At 36.2% G+C, this 19,133-nt stretch overlaps 1 protein-coding gene across 5 annotated transcripts in view; it reads left to right on the top strand.

Annotated features, from left to right (window-relative positions):
• The window catches only part of TUSC3 (tumor suppressor candidate 3), a 213,295-nt gene that overhangs the window by 1,162 nt on the left and 193,000 nt on the right, over window positions 1–19,133 (top strand). The window lies entirely within an intron of this gene.

Here is a 19,133-nt window from a genome sequence, read left to right as displayed (position 1 = left end):
GATAGCTGGGTAGAGAGTGAAAAAACAGCTTCATGTGTAAAAATAATTGATTCTCTTCACTCTTTGCCTGAAACAACTCTGAACTCAATAGTAACTTCTTCCCGTTCGCTTTTTAATTTTATTTATTTTTATTTTTTAAAGATTTTTTTTCATTCGACAGAGAGAGACCAAGTGAAAGAGGGAACACAAGCAGGGGGAGCGGGAGAGGGAGAAGCAGGCTCCCCACTGGCAGGGAGCCCCATGCGGCTTGATCCCAGGACCCTGGGATCATGCCCTTTTGAAGGCAGAGGCTTAAACAACTGAGCCACCCAAGGCACCCCTACCTTTTTAATTTTAACATGAAAGTAGACATGAGAAATTCTTCGTGGAATTCTGGTAAGAGGTTTAGAGAACTGTTAAAATTAAAACTATACTTACAAATAGAAAGATATATATTTTTTAGCATTTTTTTTTTAGCATTTACATACCACATTCCAACAGTTTTAGATGTCATAGTTTTTCTTTTGTTTCTTTTTTTTAAAGATTTTATTTATTTGACAGAGAGAGACACAGCGAGAGAGGGAACACAAGCAGGGGGAGTGGGAGAGGGAGAAGCAGGCCACCCGCGGAGCAGGGAGCTTGATGTGGGGTTCTGTCGACCTGAGCTGAAGGCAGACGCTTAACGACTGAGCCACCCAGGCGCCCCATGTCATAGTTTTTCTTGAGGAAGGGAGATTAAAAAGTTTTTTTCCGAGGATTACCACAGCAGAGGGCAGTAGAAAACAATGAGAAATTCCATGGAAATTTGATGTTTTACTTCTTAGAAAGATCACTGTGGGGGCACTTGGGTGGCTCAGTCCTTTGAGCATCCCCCTCTTGATTTAGGTTTAGGTCAAGATCTCAGGGTCTAGAGATGAGCCCTGCCTTGGCAGTGCTCAGCAGGGAGTCTGCTTGAGATTCTCTCTGGCCCTCTCCCTCTACCCCTTCCCCCCACCTTCCATCTCGCTTTTGCCGTTCTCTCTCTAAAAATAAATAAATCTTAAAAAAAAAAAAAAGAGGGGGGGGAAGACCACTGTGATCACAGTAACTTTCACTTGGAAGAAAAACCCAAAAATCTGTAAAGTGTACCTCTTCAAAGCATCTTGGTATCCAGTTGTACACTACTTTACAGGTGAAAAGCCTTGTTAATTTAGCACAATTACAATTAACATCTGTTCCATTAACATATTTATAAAAGAAGTTTTAAATGAAAAATTGGAAGAAAATTGTTAAGGATTAGAAAAGGATGTCTTGGGGCGCCTGGGTGGCTCAGATGGTTAAGTGTCTGCCTTTCAGGCTCAGGTCATGATCCCAGGGTCCTGGGATCGAGCCCTACATCCGGCTCCTGGCTCAACGGGGAGCCTGCTTCTCCCTCCCTCTGCCTCTCCCCCTGCTCATGCTCTCTCTCTCGTGCTCTCTCATCTGTTTCCCAAATGAATAAATAAAATCTAAAAAAAAAAAAAGAAAGAAAAGGATGTCTTCCAGAACTACTTTTATTTCTCTTAAACGGGAGGGTCTAATACTACTATTTGGTGGTATTGCAGAATACATATGTTTAAGGAAAAGAAGAGCAAAATAACAAATAATTGAAGTTTTAACCAACTAAGCCACCCAGGCGCCCAAATAATTGAAGTTTTAATACTTTGCTCAATGAGTACACATATCTGGAATGTAGTATGTGAGAATAAACTCACATTACTTAAATCTATTTGTGAAGTTCAGAGCACCTGATTTCAGTCTTTTTTTTTTAAGATTTTATTTATTTATTTGACAGAGAGAGAGAGCACAAGTAGTCAGAGAGGCAGGCAGAGGCAGAGGGAGAAGCAGTCTCCCTGCTGAGCAGAGAGCCCAACATGGGGCTCCATCCCAGGACCCTGAGATCATGACCAGAGCTGAAGGCAGACATCTAACCGACTGAGCCACCCAGGTGCCCCACCTGATTTCAGTCTTAGTCCTTAGTAACTTGGAGGGCTGTGGTGTCTTTCAATGCTAGAAGAAATACATTCTTTATTAGAAATAATGGAAAGTGGTTGGTTATCATTGTGGTACTTTTCTAGGGGTATTCCAGGGTTGTTTTGAACATGTCGCTTCATTCTTTGCTGAATTTAGACACGACTGAATCAGCAAGTATAGCAGTTGGAACTTAGTTTACTACAATAAATATTACTGATGTAAGTGCTAGAGGAGTTGACTTGGCATGAGTAGTATATCCCTTCATACTGGGGAGGCCAAATTGACGTCGAAAGTTAAGCCTGGAACCAAGAATGGACTTTAGTTGCTTTTAAGGAAGTAATAGTTACGAGGTTTTTGAGTCAGACAGATGGTCCATTTACAACTCAAGTCACTATCTAATTGTATGACATCAGGAAAACCACTTAACTTCCCTTAATTTTAACTTCGTTTTAAAACACAGATATAATACCTACATCTCAGGGTTGTCACTGGGATTGAATAAGATTGTATATAAACTACTTAGTGCAGTGCCTTGAACATAACAGATGAACAATACTGGTAGCTATTATTATGTGTTCATTTAATGAGAGCATTGGATATGATGAAATCCTAAAATGTGATAAAATATTTTAAAATTTTTTTGCTAAAGTGATTTTATCGTAATTGTAAAATATATAGTTATTAGAATAAATTGCCTATTTTATTATGAAACACAGAGAGTTCCAAACTCTTATATTGTTTGAGAACTTCCCCGGAGATTTTGCAACATGGAAGAATTGGTGGTATTCATGAGTGTGTGTGTGTCTGTCCACATACAAGTTTTTGTATCTGTTTCTTCATGAAGACATTTAATTCATTAAAAAATAATTTTGTTATATTCTCTAAGAATATAGTGAATAGCAATAGATGAGTGAATAGGCAAAGAAGATTGGAGATTTTTATAGTCACTTTCCTTAATTACATGGAATATAGTCATTAAACTAATTTTTGAATCCTCATGTAAAGTGATATGGATTTGTGGGAGACTAGTTTCTTGGTAGTATATCATTTGCATATTTAGTGCATCATTTTCTTTTTATTTTAATGGCTTCCCTATTTTCTACATTGTTAACACTTAACCAGTTAATCAGCTTCATTTAGAATTGTTTTAATCTATAATAACACCTGATAATATAAAAGGAACTCAAAATCTGTAATTATTTTCAGTGGATTTATTGACTTTGACATTATCAAAAGAAGCTATTAAAATAATTTATCCTTTACGTTAGCTAATAGGCTATGACATGTAGGTAACAATGAATATGCATTATGAAAATTTGAGCAGCTCATAAATATTTTTGCGAAGTAATATGATTGCCTAAATGAAATATCTCAATTGCTTCTGACAGAACTTCTGTATGTCATTAATGTTTTTAAGCACATTTTACACTGAAATGAATATATCCAGTTATTTTTTTAGTGGCATAACCATTAAATAGAGACTTGACTATCTTAGCAAATGAAGAAAAGGGAGAGGATGGAAGTTAGCAATGGATTTTATCTTTAAACAAAGAACTCAAGTTGAAAACAAAGTAAGTTTGTAAATACATGAGCACAACTTTAAGAAATGCACAGTAATTATGCATCGATATATATACACATAGACCACGGATTATGCCCATGCAGGTATTTCATCTAGGCTAGACTTTGTGTATAGAAACTGTTTGCTGAGTAATTGGAAGTGACAGAACGGCTTGTCAAGTACTGTGAAGGCTTAGCCCACTGTAGTTTCACAGATGATGGCAGAACGCCTGGAATTCCCTGGCCCCAGGTGGACGGGTTATCACTCAGCAGCTGCAGATTTGCCAGAGTATCAGCATTCATGCTGATGACACAGGCTAAATGACCCCTACAGGTGTAGGAAGTTTTGTAGCAGAAGAACCTTGAGCTTAAGGAGCTCAAATCTTTTATAATGGGCGGAAAGCTTGTTTGACCTTTGACCAGAGGGTGACACTTTCATTTTAGAAGGGACACTGTCTTCCAAGGCTTGTGTACTATATACATCCTTGAAAAGTTTTCCAGAACAAAGTCCGTTAGTACTTTGCTTGCATGTTATGTAGAAATCTATGAAGAATTGTTTCCTTAAGTAAGAGAGTAATTTTGTCGAAAGAGAATTTTGGAATATTTTCCTCCGTATACATACACCACCAGTATATTCAGTTCCAGATATGTGATCTGTTCTACATGGAAGACAGAAAGGGAAAGGGCAGAAATACATAACCTGAGCCACAGATTTATCAGTTGTTAATCTTTTGCCGCATTTACTTTTGCATTTTCTCCATATTCAGTGAATTTGGATGAGTGTGATCCGGATGCCAGTGACTGACATTGGTTACTTTGGTGGTCACCACGGTTTATTTATCTTATGATTGCTTCTTTCCATAAGACTCCCTCCTGGAGCATCACGCTAATTCCACCAAGATAGAAAATTTACCTTTGTCTGAGTATAGGAGTGGCTCTTATTCCCCTGCTAGACAACAGGTAGATCACGAACAAATGTGTATGTTATATAACATTGAGAGAGAGAGAGAGAGAGAGAGAGAGAGCGAGCATGTGTGTGCAATAAAGGGACCAAATAGTATTTATGTAAGTGTCTATCTACTTTTTATTTTACCTATTGGGCAAGATATCTGCTGCTTCTCAAATTGAGCATATCTAAAGGGGAACTCTTTTTTTTTTTTTTAAAGATTTTATTTATTTGACAGAGAGTAAAGCGGGGGGGCCGTGGGCAGAGGCAGAGGAAGAAGCAGGCTCCCCGCCGAGCAGGGAGCCCAATGCGGGGCTCGATCCCAGGACCCCAGGATCATGACCTGAGCCAAAGTCAGACGCTTAACCCACTGGGCCACCCAGGGGCCCCTAAAGGGGAACTCCTAATCCTTCTCTTTGCCCACCTGTTTTCTCATTGCTGTTAACAGTGCTATTTTATGGGGAACAAATTTTAACATCCTAGAATCTCATTTTTTAAATATCACTTGCCAGTATAATATGACTTTGTCGCTCTTACCCTGTATTTTGCACATTGTATACAGAAAGGCTGGCTCTGCGTACTTGCTTGAGGAGTTGTACACAGATTTGAAGAGAACATCTTGCCAAAATTGGGTTTCTTCCTTAATAGCTATGAAAAACACATAAACAATGAGTTTGAATATTAAAATTTCAAAAAAGTTATTTAAAACAATAGGTAATATTTTTTTTTCGTAGTAATTGGTATCTATCTGCCTTCCCACATCGTTGTCTGTATTTCTATTTAATGATAAAAGAAAAAAGATCCACAGTGAGCTTATGGAGTTCTTCAAAATCTATGATAAAAGTCTTAACATAGAAGAGTAGAAGAACTCTGAAGCGATTTATCAGCTGAAAAAAAGTTAATAAAAGGAAGTCTTTACTAGTTTATTGTTGATTGTTACTAAAGTTTTGGTTGATCATATAAAGATACCTAATTAGTTTGACATTTGGAGGTGAAAAAGAAATTTCTTTCCATTGCATGTTACCATGAGAACTTAACTACCTCTAATGAAAAGGAGCACTTGAGTTTAGGTTGAATAAATTGTGATACTGATTTTATTAAATGGAACTCTTGTTATTTGTTTCAGGAGTGTATTTTTAGAGATGGCTTAACATTGTCAATATGATTTAACTCAACTTTTGGAAATATTTTAATTCAAGAGTCTTCTGTGCTTGGAAAACAAAACCACTGGGAAATTAATTTATATGAGTATTGTGGTAAAACTTGGGGTACAGAATTCATTATAAATTGTGGAATCTGCTTACTACTCATATTAAATATTAAATTGAGGGGCGCCTGGGTGGCTCAGTCAGTAAGCGTCTGCCTTCGGCTCAGGTCATGATCCCAGGGTCCTGGGATCCAGCCCTGCATCAGGCTCCCTGCTCAGCAGGAGGCCTGCTTCTCCCTCTATAGCTCCCCCTGCTTGTGTTGCCTCTCTCACTGTTTCTCTCTCTGTCAAATAAATAAAAAAAAATCTTTAAAAAAAATTAAATTGAGTTACCTTAGGATAGATAACTCATTGAATTTAATAAACTTGGAAGTTGGAAATAAGTCTAAATTATATTAGGAAATGAAAAAAAGTTACAATAGAACAAATAGGAGATAAAATGCTAGGTATTTCACTTAGGTTAGATATGGTCTTTACAGTATCTTTGCTTGGTGGTTTGGCAGACAGCTTTGTTTGCCTTACCTTTATTTTGCTAATAGTACCTTGTTTTGATTTAGAGAAACTGGGACTGTCCCAAGCCCCAAACATTTAAGTCAAAGATTATTATTATCCAAATACCTTAGAAATTATTGGTTTAGGAGTGAGCACATATGCAATTATATGGGGACTTGTGACAAGTCTCCTCCTCTTTCATAAAGGACACAAGGAAGGGGAATTCTCTCGTCTTTGTTATATGAATATGAGAATATGATGCTTGAGTTCCTGAACCCATTTTGTAAACATTAAAATACAAGCCTGAGGGCAAAACCAGTAAGTTCATGATGGCAGAGTAGAAAAATGGAAGGAATATGGGTGTTTAACATGACTTAACTAGCCTTGTAATTGCTGTAACTCTGGACTCCTTGTTAGGTGCTAATAAGTTTCATATTGTTTAGGACATTTTGAATTGAATTTTCAGATTTTTTGTATTTGAAAGCATTCTGTTGAGGAAAGTTATCTTGGATTAAGAGTTTTACCCATGATTGTCATTTAGCCAACTTGTAAATTTACAGTCTTCTTTCTTTTTATACTGTGCTTAGTAGCTTAACAATTATCTAGCTATATGACCTTCTTTGTTAATTAGATAATAAATGTTAAAGGATTATTTATATATATGTAGATCTCCCTTATCTTTGTATATTAGTGATCATTATTAGAAATCTGTATGTTTTGGTGTTTTTAGAAGTGAATTTTTCTATGTGTTCCTTTTATTAATATAACTTTGTTTTTATTGTATGAATTGAAGTTCTCTAAGTATTATATGTCCAAAAAATTGTAGGAAAGGAATTGGAAATAAATTTATTATGTGCCTTAAAAGCTCTTAGCCCAAGAAAGGAGAGAAAGGGTAAGGCGTGCCTCAGATATATTTCCTGTATGCTGTTTTCTGTGTGAATGCTTTACTTATTTCTTTTGCTTTTGTGTGTGTAATAGAGTGGTACATAGTTTCATTCTAAAGACTCCCAAATGATCATGTTTTAATATTGTTCTTTTGGTTTACATTTGAGTTTAAGATTAAGCAAAAGAAAAGTTGGGACCCTCCTCCCTCTAAGGATGAGGATATTGGGCAATGCTGATTGTTCCATGTTTTTTTTGTTTGTTGTTTGTTTTTTAGCATTGGAGCTTTCAAAGTGAATAAAGGATTTTTGTCATGCTCAGGAAAGTGAAGTGGTATGCTTTGTCTTGCTATTGTCTCCTGTACTTTTTCCCCTTGGAGACTTTATGGGGAAAAGAGTGGCTGAGTCCAGGTGTAATACTATCATGGTGGTACTCTAAATTTAGCTTCCTATTGACAGGTACATGAGTCACATGCTTTGATGTTGGAGCATATTCCAAATCATAAAGAGAGTCGTAACCATAGATTTAAAAAAAAAAAATTCTGCATTATGGAATGTTAGAGCAGAAGTGTCAGGTTTCAGGCTAAATAACAAAGTTGGGAATAGAAGTTTGGTTTCCTGACACCAGAGTTTATATTTCCATATTCCCATGCTCAATTATGCTGTCAGATTTTCCTCCCTCCCCCCAGCCCCTTCACCACTTTCATTATACTCTATTTTCCTCTGTCTTTTCATAGCTGATGTTTTAACTTTATAACTTCCTCTTCGTGGATATTCGTTTTTTAAAACCTAAATGATTAAAAGTTTGGCAGGTGTAAAACCTACTAATACTGCTTAGACATGATTCCTTTGAGAACATAACTTATAAAATTAAGCCATCTCTTTCTTTATGAACCTGTGTAAGTAAATGAAGTTAGGCGACGGTAAACCTTAGTCACAAGAGTCAGAACTCTAAAACGGCGCAGAACCCAAAGCAGTGCCTCCTCTAATTCCTAATACTAAGTGAAGCATATTCACAAATCTATTTGCCAAAGCCAGAAATCTGAGCACATTTCACTTGGTCTCAAACCTTTACTTACTTGTGACTTTTTTTTGACACTCCTTCCGTCACCCCAGCTAAAGATATTCTGTAACTTCTCCGACCAATGCTGTTTTTGAGGAGTACTGTTTACTTACTGTTTAAATGCCACAGGGTGCAATCCAAGGTTCTTTGCGTGCTATTAGTGCTTTTCCTGAGTGAGCCTCTGTCTGACTTTTCCTTTTGGCTCTCTCTCTGCTCTGAAATGCTTCCCTTCAGTGGCAAGTTAAGTCACTTACCCCCCTACCCCGTTTTGGATGAGGGACTCCTCACACAAATGGATCTTTGTGTTTATTTCTTTATAACACTTAGGTGAATTATTGTCTCGTCTGTCATTCCTGTTATTCTACAAGCCCTTTGAAGAGAAGGGTTTTTTTTTTCCCTTCATTTCTATACCCACATATTCAAGCATAGTGCCTTGCAGTTGGTAAATGCTTAGTGAAGTTATTTTGGTCAAGTTACTTAATCTCTCTAAGCCTCTTTTCCTTATCTGTAAAATGAAGATAGTGTGTTCGTCTGTACTGTAGAGCTGTGAGCCTTACATGAGATAATCCAGTAAAGGATTTAGCAGCATAGTGCATGGAACATAGTAAATGCTTCGTGTTAGCTTTGATGCTGATATTGGTGAATGAATTTGTAGGGTGTATTCTTGGTTGTTTTACATGAATAGCACACATTGATTTGACATTACAAGAGACAAAAACTAATGCATTTGATATGCATAATTTTTTATAAATAGTTTGTTTTCCTATTTGACAAGTTAGGGCTCTTGAGAATGTCATTGCTTTCTTCATTGCCAGACATAATGGGTACTTTTACTACTTGACTTTTATATGGTATTTAACATTGTTGGCTACTACTGCCTCACCCTCACCCTCCCCAGCTTTATTGACATATACTTGACATACAGTATTTTGAATATTTAAGGTGTATAACATGCTGACTTGATAACACTTATATATTAGAAAATGATCATCACCATAGCCTTAGCTAACAGCTCTATCACATCACAACTTCTTTATCTAATCTTTTACTGATGGACATTTAGGTTGTTTCCATATTTTAGTATTGTAAATAATGCTATTAGGAACATGGGGGTGCAGATATCTTTTTGAGTTAGTGTTTTTGTTTTCTCTGGATACATTCCCAGAAGTGGAATTGCTGGGTCATATGATAGTTCTATTTTAATGTTTTTAAGGATCCTCCATTCTGTTCTCCACAGTGGCTATGCCAGTTTACAGTCCCACCAGCAGCATACTCACAGGTTCCTTTTTCTATGTATACTCACCAGCCTTTGTTGTCTCCTATCTTTTTGATGACAGGCTTTTTAAACAGGCATTACTTTTTTTTTTTGATGGCCATTCTAACAGGCATGAGGTGATATCCCATTGTGGTTTTTTTTTTGTTTTTTTTTTGTTTTTTAAAGATTTTATTTATTTATTTGACACAGAGAGAGAGACAGCGAGAGAGGGAACACAAGCAGGGGGAGTGGGAGAGGGAGAAGCGGGCCTCCCGCGGAGCAGGGAGCCCGATGCGGGACTCGATCCCGGGACTCCGGGATCATGACCTGAGCCGAAGGCAGTCGCTTAACCCACTGAGCCACCCAGGCGCCCCCCATTGTGGTTTTGATTTGCATTTCTCTAATGACTCATGATGTTGGACATCTTTCCATGTAGCTGTTGGCCTTTTGTATACCTTCTTGGGGAAAGAAATGTCTATTCAGGTGTTTTGCCCATTTTTTAAATTGGATTTTTAGGGTGTGTGTGTGTGTGTGTGTGTGTGTGTGTGTGTGTGTGTTTGTTTTGTTTTGGCTGTTGAGTTGTATGAGTTTTTTATATGTTTTGCGTCTGGCACAAATATTTTTTCTCATTCTGTAGGTCATCTTTTTACTTTGTTGGTGGTTTCTTTTGCTGTAGAAGCTTTTTAGTTTGATGTAGGCCCACTTATTTTTTGTTTTGTTGCTTGTACTTTAGATGTCATAGCCAATCATTGCTAAGACCCATGTCAAGGATTTTGTTCCTGTTTTCTTCTAGGCATTTCATGGTTTCAGGTCTTATGTTTAAGTGTTAATCCATTTCAATTTAATTTTTGTGTGGTATAAGATGGGAGTCTAGTTTTATTGTTTTATATGTGAATATCCAATTTTTCCAGCACCATTTTTTGAAGAGATTGTGTTCTCTACACTGAATGTTCTTGGCTCTCTTGTCAACTATTAGTTGACTGCGTATGCTTGGGTTTATTTGTGAGCTCTTGATTCTGTTACATTGATCAATTTTTTTTTTGTTTTTATGCCAGTACCATACTGTTTTGATATTTAGTATTATAGTATTGCTGGAAATTAGGAAGTGTTAGGTCTCCTGTTTTGTTCTTTCTCAGGGTTGCTTTGGCTATTTGGGTTTTTTTATGGTTTCATACACATTTTAGGATAGTTTTGTCTACTTCTGTAAAAATGCCATCGGAATCTTGATGGGGATTGCATTGAATTTATACGTAGCTTTTGGTAGTATGAACATTTAACAATTTTTTTTTCAATCCATGAACATGGGATACCCTTCCACTTATTTGTGTCTTCTTCAGTTTCTTTCAGTCTTGTAGTTTTCACAGGGGCACCTGGCTGCCTTAGTTGGTAGAGTACATAACTCTTGATCTCAGGATCATGAGTTTGAGCCCCATGTTGGGTGTAGAGATTACTTAAATAAAATCAGTCTTTTTTTTTTTTTAAGATTTTATTTATCTATTTGAGAGAGAAGAGTGAGAGAGAGAATGAGCACAAGTTGGTGGGGGGAGATTTTTGTCCCATGGAGACAGGGTGGTTAGGGGAAAGAGCTAGACCTCAAACACTGATCTTCTGACTCTAAGTTCATTATTTTTTCCATCAGACGCTTAAGTATTTGATACTCAAAGTAGTAGCAGGCATTTCCCAAGTATACGAGGTCCCCTTTAACTGAAATTAACTAATACTGAGAAATAGATTTATGAATCTAGTTAAAATTAGGAACAGTGTTTCATAGAAGTGAAGAAAAAGGAGCTACCCATATAAAATTAAATCAAAACTATGAAAATTCATTCAGCTGAACGTGTGTTTAAAATTTAGCTTTTAATTCCAAGTAGTCATGATTTGTTAGAATAACAGTGGATGAATAAATGCTGATATTTTTGGTGTGATTTTTCTCAGTAAAATTGTATGATAGCATGATAGGACATCTTCAGTTAGTGCTTGACTTTTGACTATGATTTTGGAGATTACTTTCACAAAAATATTTTCAGGTTTACCAGTTTTCTCAGGGGCATCTCTGTTATTTAATATTCATATTCTTTTTGATGTACCTAATGTCATCATCCTTGTTGGTTTTTCTTTTATATGCTAATTGTTATAATTCTGACATGTCCTCATTTGTCAGTGATTTTACATATAATTTGAGTAGTTCTTATGCATCAGTTTTTAAAAATCAACTTGATGAAATTCTTTGCTATTACTAAGATTGTAGTCAAGTGTGAGAATGACCAAAAAGTAGTGTGACATGGTGTGTTGGGCTATATGCTGGGGTGAAATGAGGATGGATGTCTGCACAGGGACTACTTTTAGAAGTGGTTGGTTCATTTGTATTCCTCGGTATTTAGGTGCATATACTGTGTTTATTTTCTGAAAAAGTAATGCATGGGCTTCTGAAGAGAAGATACGCATATATAAGGGACAATAAACCTTGTCCACATGTAAAAAAAAAAAAAGTGGTTGGTTCATTAGTGAATGTAACATAAACAAACATATATTGCCTCTCTATGCAACTTTGTATTTTTGTGTGTGTGCACATATTGAATACTTAGATAAGGAGCATCTCTTGTGGCATATGCAGGACTGAAGACTGCTATGAAATTGCTGAGTCCAGTGGCTTGTGTTAGGTTACCAGTAAGAAAGGACAGCTTAAATAACATGGGGTACCTATTATTTTTGTCCTCTGTAGGCCTCCTCTTTCTTCCCTCCTCTTTGTTTTCATCTTTACACCCTTCTTTATGACCACATAGGTGAGTGTATTACCAGGCTAGGCTAGTCGTACTGCTCATTGCACTTGTCATATTTGGCACAGGGCTGGGCAGGTGACTTAGACTCATTCACAGGTTTCTCTATGTGGAGCTAGTAGTACAATTACCTTGTTAATTGGTGCATTACATTGGAAGGATGTGATTTAAGGTTGCCTATCATTCCTGGCATGGAAAACTCTAATGTGTGGAAACTAAACAGATATGCAAAGACTGAAGAGATTTTTCACCGATTCAGTAAACCCTTGAGTATTGACTTTGTGCTGGTCTTTGTTCTAGGTACCATCAATACAGAAGTAAACAAAACATATAAAAAATATTGTCTCCTTTGAGTTTCTGTGGCTAGAGGGAGTAGTGACAACACCAAGTTAGTAGATCAATGATTAAATGCATGCACAGTAGTCAGCAATGGGAATTTCAGACTCTGGCAGGACTGGGTTGTTATATGGCCCAAACTAGAGTTCTGTTTTTTGATTGAACCAACAGTTGTTAGGTTTCCAATATTGTTTTTCCTTTTCTGGGACCACTTGTTGGGCATCTCTAGTCAGTTTTTCTAGATTGTCATTTGAGGGGATGTTCCTTTGGAACATGCCAGAAGTTTGGTCATTGGCCCTTTTGAGAGCAGCAATCTTAGCAGAAAAATCACCATGGTAGTCCCCTTTTGCTTCTAGGAAGTTAAGTTTGGAATTTCCAGGGACCCTATAATAGCCAAAGTAGCTGGTAGGAGTATGGCATCTAGTAATTTGGACATTACAGCATTTTTAATCTTGTTTCCATTAGAGATAAGAAAACCTTGCTCCTTGCAAAGTCATGGGTCACCTCAAAAGTTTATATTATCAGTGTAAATATTAGGGGTTTTGCCCTTAGCTAGAGTGTAAGCCTGGGTAAGAGTATGAGTGTGAGCTGAGTATGAGTATAATGGATTTTTCATATATGGCCTTTATTATCTTGAGATGTAGTTCCCTCTAAACCAACTTTGTTGAGAGGTTTGTTTTTTTTTTTTGTCATGAATGGATGTTTTATTTTGTTAAATGCTTTTTCTGCTTCTCTTGAGATGACCGTGTGATTTTCCTCCTTTTTCTTGTTAATGTGATCTATCATATTGATTGACTTGGGAATATTGAAGCTCTCTTGCATCCGTGGTATGAACCCCACTTGATCATGGTGAATGATTACTGTGTTGTTGGATTTGATTTGCTAACATTTTGTTGAGAATTTTTGCATCTATCTTCATCATAGATATTGGCCTGCAGTTTTCTTTATTTGTAGTGTCCTTGTCTTGTTTTGGTACCAGGGTAATTCTGTCTGGCCTTGTAGAATGAATTTGAAAGCTCTTCTTCATCTTCCTCTTCTTCATCTTTTTCTTATATTTTGGGAATAGTTTGAGAGGAATATGTATTAACTCTTTAAATGTTTGGTAAAATTCACCTGTGAAGTCATCTGGTCCTGGACTTTTGTTTGTTGGGAGTTTTTTGCGTATTGTTTCAGTTTCACATTGCACTTTACACTTTAGCACTCAACTTATTACATCAATAGATAGATCATCCAGAGAGAAAATCAACAAGGAAACAGTGACTTTGAATGACTTTTTAGAGCAGATGGACCTAACAGATACATTCAGAATATATGATTCTGAGACAGAATACAAATTCTTTTCAAGTGCATATGGAACATTTTCCAGAATAGATCATGAGTTGCAATAAATTGAAAAACATTGAAATCACATCATGCAATTCTTTTGACCACAGTGGTATGAAACTAGAAATCAAGCACAAGAAAAAATCTGGAAAGAACACCAATACTTCTAGTTTTAATAACATGCAACTAGACAATGAATAGGTCAACCAAGAAATCAAAGAGAAAATAAAAAAAAAATACATGGAGGCAAATGAAAACGAAATCATAACAGTCCAAAATCTTTGGGGTGCAGCAAAAGCTGGTCTTAGAGGGAATTTTATAGCAACATAAGCCTACCTCAAGAAACAAAAAATCTCCAACATTCTTACCTTACTAAGGTAAGGTAAGGTAATCTAAAGAGGCTAGGAAAAGGAAAAAACAAAGCCTACGGGCAGTAGAAGAAAGGAAATAATAAAGATTAGAGTGAAATAAATGAAATCGAGTCTAAAAAAGCAATAGAAAATATCAGTGAAATCAGAAGCTGGTTCTTTGAAAAGATCAACCAAACTGATATTCCTTTAGCCAAACTCTTGAATAAAGAGAGGGGACACAAATAAATTAAATAAAAAATGGAGGAGAAATAACTGATACCACAGAAATACAAAGGTTTATGAGAGAATGTTACGATAAATTAGATGCCAAAAATTGGACAACCTAGAAGAAATGGATAAATGCCTATAAACATATGACCTACCAAAATTGAATCAGGAAGAAATATAAAATTTGAACAGACCAGTTACTAGCATTGAAATTGAATCAGTAATCAAAAAGCTCCCAACATACAATATTTCTCTAATTTTTAAACGCTGCTTTTAAAATTATGCCTACTATTTGTTTTTTCATCAGTTAAGCAACTCATTTTCATTAAAATAGAGGCTTTTTTGCATACTTTATTAATAATGAATTATGGTTTATATATACAAAACATTGATGGATAAGTTTTCTCAAAAGAGCCCGTAGATATAAAAAAGGTACCCACATTATTGTTATTCATTTATATCTTGTCTGTAACCCTGTAAGTTCTTTGTAACTTTTTCTGTATAGTGAAACTGATTTTGCACATTATATGATCTTCACTGAAATTTATTTCATTTCATAAAACACTGTTGCACATGTTTTTGTTTTGGAGCGTTTAAACAATATTTTATGTACAGACACACGTACATTGAATGCTGAAACACTTCTTTTGAATGTTAACTGATCTTCCTGATGATGTGTGATGGAAATTGGTTAAAAGATTGTATTTGTTGTTTTGAAATATGTCAGAAGTATATAGCATATGGAAGTACATAAACTCAAATATAGACTTGTGTTTTTTCCCCCTCCTTTGTTAATCTAAGGAAAACTCAAAATTCTCTTGAGTAGCAACCACTAGTAGTTTTGTGCTTGGAAGAAGAATTTGGAAATTATTTAAAAAACATAATTGTTTAGATTTAATTAAAATAGGCACTAAAATTTACATATCATTGGTATGTTCCACTGTAGTTTATAATAAACAAATTACAATAACTAGCATTTATTAAATACCTGCTATGTGTCATGCTTTGAGTATTTTTATATATGTCATCTCATTTAAGTACAACTTAGTGTAATTTTATTTTATAGATGAGGTTCACGTAGTTGAACTATTTTGCTCCAAATCATGCAGCTAACAATTGTGCCAGTATTCAGATACACAGTTGACTTCTAAGTTGTTCATTTTAACGAACTACTAGTTTATCTGTGCTTCTCATGTTAAGGGCAGAAGAGTGAATGCATCCTTTGGGGCATCTGGAGGTGTAGCAGGATACTGCCTGATTGTTCAAAATGTCTGTGGTATTAGATTTTATATTAAACATTCTGCAACTTTGCCTTCTATTGTATTATGTTAGGGTTTAAAAAAATTTTTTTTTAAATGTAATTGTCTATTTTTTGTACTCTCAGTTGTTGAATGTAACTATTGCTTCAGGATAGCATACCATGTTTTTCTTGGCATACCAGCAAGTATGGTATGGTATGGTAAGGGTGCCTAGGATTATTCTCTTTGTGAAACAGGAGAATCAGAGCTATCATGCCTTCCAGTAGAGTATTCGTAGTTATTACCAGTTTCAGCCATACAGAACTTGTGTATGTCAAGCATTTAAACAGTTCCTAAACATCACTGTGGTGGCATCTGCTAGGTTGCCTTGCCACACTTAAATAGAACTTGCTGGTAAGGAGATCAGAGAACCCAAAGGAATTTAGACAGTTTCATTACTCCAGACACAGAAGGCATTATGACCTTCAGGTTCTAAAGGGCTCCTCTATCTCCACTCATGGGGGTGATAGAGAGGTGGGCTCTGGTGGATGCTGTGCACTCGGTAAGTCTGTGTCACAACTGAGGAATCCTGAGTTTAGGAAACCTGTTCTTTAAAGGAGTCCTAACCTCTTTGCAGTCTTTGGCCTGCAGAGGGCATATTTTTATTATTCTGGTTGGGAAACAAACTGTTCTCTGACCCAGAAGGAAACCCCTGTCCCTAGCTTCTGCGACTTTTTGTTTTGGAAACATTACTGAAAAGATATTCTGGGAGAAAAGCTGTCGTAAGACATGCAGATATTGGAGATTTGTCTCCCAAGCACATGCCACCTTGCAACCTCCCTGGCAATTCCAAATATATGGAGAAAACACAATTATCTTCATTGTGCAAGGTAGAGAATGAATTGGCCAATCCCTTTCTTGGGTAATTTTAGCTATTTCCCTAGCCATTTTTGGGTGATATTTTGTTCCTGGAAGTTTTTCCAGTCTTTTTTTTTGAATCCTTTATCTCTGTTAGGTGCACTTAGGGAAATTCAGCATTGTTCTGTTAAAGGAGCCTCAGTGACAAATTGTTAATCTACCTTAGTCCCTCGTTAGTTTTTTTATGCACTCACCCGATAGCTTTCTCCTTCGGTGCCTCCCTCTCCTGCTGTTGTGTACACTTCAACACTACCAGGAAGATCTGTAGAGGTATAACCTGCCGCATTCCTCTTTGTTGCTATCGGTAGCAGACAACTATGATTGTAAATATAGCTATGATGAGGATGGGAAGATTGCATAGGTCATAAAAATGTCAGAAGCCATTATTTTTCTAGCGCTCAGCTTCTTCTCTGTTGTCATCCTGTTCTTATTTTTTCCTTCGTGTAGTTAGACTTCATCACATTGTCTCTCTTGCTCAGACTCTTTCTTAAAACCAGAGGTTCTTTTCTTTTTTTGCCAGTTAGATTATGATGGGACTGGACAATAGATGTGATTTAGTAAAGCATTCAGCTGCCTCTCAACCCCATGAGCATAATTTATTTATTGATAATTGTGGTAACTGCCTCACAAAGCCTACTTCAGGGTTTTTACTCACAGGTGTTTCCATAGAGGTAGACTAGCATTCTCATTCCTTTTCAGAATTTGGGAGGATTTATACACTGTCTTAGTTGGGGCAGCTATAACAAAATACTGTAGACTGGGTAGCTTATAAACAAGAGAAATTTATTTTTCACTGTTCCGGAGTCTGGAAGTTCCGTGAGGGTGCCAGTATGGTTGGGTTTTTATGAGAGTTCTGGGTTGCAGATGGCTGACTTATTTTATCCTCACATGGTGGAAAGAGGGCAATAGAGCTCTCTGGAGTCCCTTTTATAAGGCATTAATCCAATACATGTGGGCTATACCCACATTACCTAATTACCTCCCAGAGGTCCTACCTCCTAATGCCATCACATTGGGAGTTAGGATTTCAACATGTGCATTTTGGGGGGGACACAAATACTCAGTCCATTGCATCCATTTTAGAGAAATCACTCAAACATTTTAAGCTAGATGTTACACATTGTGTGCAAATGAGTTTTCATCCAGAGTTAATTCACTTGGAAAACATTTAGAGGGATCAGCCAGTTAGGACCTGTTAAGTATGCCTAACTTAATACTTCCAGCCTTAGGGAATGCCTCCTGCTGTGGAGCTAACTATCCCAGGGTTATTAGAGACACACCTAGTTTGTGCTTCCCTTCATGATGCTTCAGATACTGCACTTTTTTCTTTCTTTCTTTCTTTTTTAACAAATTGGAGGTTTATGGCAACGCTGCGTCCACGCACCATTTTTTTTCTTAACCACATTTGCTCACTTGTCTCGGTTATATTTCACTAATTCTTGCAATATGTTAAACTTTTTCATTATTATTTGTTATGGTGATTTGTCATCAGTGATTATAACTCACTGAAAGCTCAGATGATGGTTAGATTTTTAGCAATAAAGTACTTTTGGATTAATTTAAATAAATTTTAAGTTAATGTTTTTTTATTTATCCTGCTTAATAGACTACAGCATAGTGTAAACATAACTTTTATATGCACTGGGAATCCAAAAAATTGACTTGACTTGCTTTATAGTGATATTAGCTTTATTGTGGTGGTGTGGAAATGAACTTGCAGTATCTCTTAAGGTATGCCTTGTATTTTTTTAAAAGTTATCTTGAAGGAGAAAAGACAGTTTAACTTTTGGGATTTGGGGGGCTTATTTTTATATAATATTTAATTTTTATTTACACTTTTCTTGAATTTATTGTTAGCAATTTTTAAAAATACATTGTCATTTAAAATGCATATTTCTTGGGACATAGTTGAATAATATTTGCATATATACATACACATATTTTATATATGAACATATACTCTGTGTTAGAAAATAACAGGAATTTTGTAAAGTTCAGTTTTTTTTTTTTGGTAAAGTTTATTTGTGTGAGTTTGATCCTTAACACTTTGCTTTGTTTTATTTTTTTTTTAAAAGACTTTATTTATTTATTTGAGAGAGCGAGAAAGAGCACATGAGAGCGGGGAGGGTCAGAGGGAGAAGCAGACTCCCCGCTGATCAGGGAGCCAGATGCGGAACTCAATCCTGGGACTCCAGGATCATGACCTGAGCTGAAGGCAGTTGCTTAACCAACTGAGCCACCCAGGCGCCCAACTTTGCTTTGTTTTAAAAAGGACTACAGCTTCCTTGTGAAGTAGCCAGTGTAGTATAAAAAAGCGGCTGAACTGGGATAATTTGATTTTATTTTGCAATGATTATTCACACTTGGTTTTCAACTGCAATGGAGTCTTTTCATGACAAATTAAAATATTAAGTTAGATGAATCTAATGTATGTATGTATGTACATACTTTGTTTTATTAAGTAAGAGGATAATTTATTTCAGAAATTCTTTTGTGTTATACTTCTTTTACAAATATGTAATCTTACTTTTGGTGGAAATGATAGATGTTTTAGACTTCTTAAAGATACTTTTACACCCAAGATTAAA

The sequence above is a fragment of the Callorhinus ursinus genome, unplaced genomic scaffold (assembly GCF_003265705.2).
Source record: "Callorhinus ursinus isolate GAN/ISIS: 27379988/994484 unplaced genomic scaffold, GSC_fseal_2.0 scaffold17, whole genome shotgun sequence".
In the NCBI taxonomy this organism is placed as follows: Eukaryota; Metazoa; Chordata; class Mammalia; order Carnivora; family Otariidae; genus Callorhinus; species Callorhinus ursinus.
This window is presented reverse-complemented; position numbering and strand designations above follow the sequence as displayed.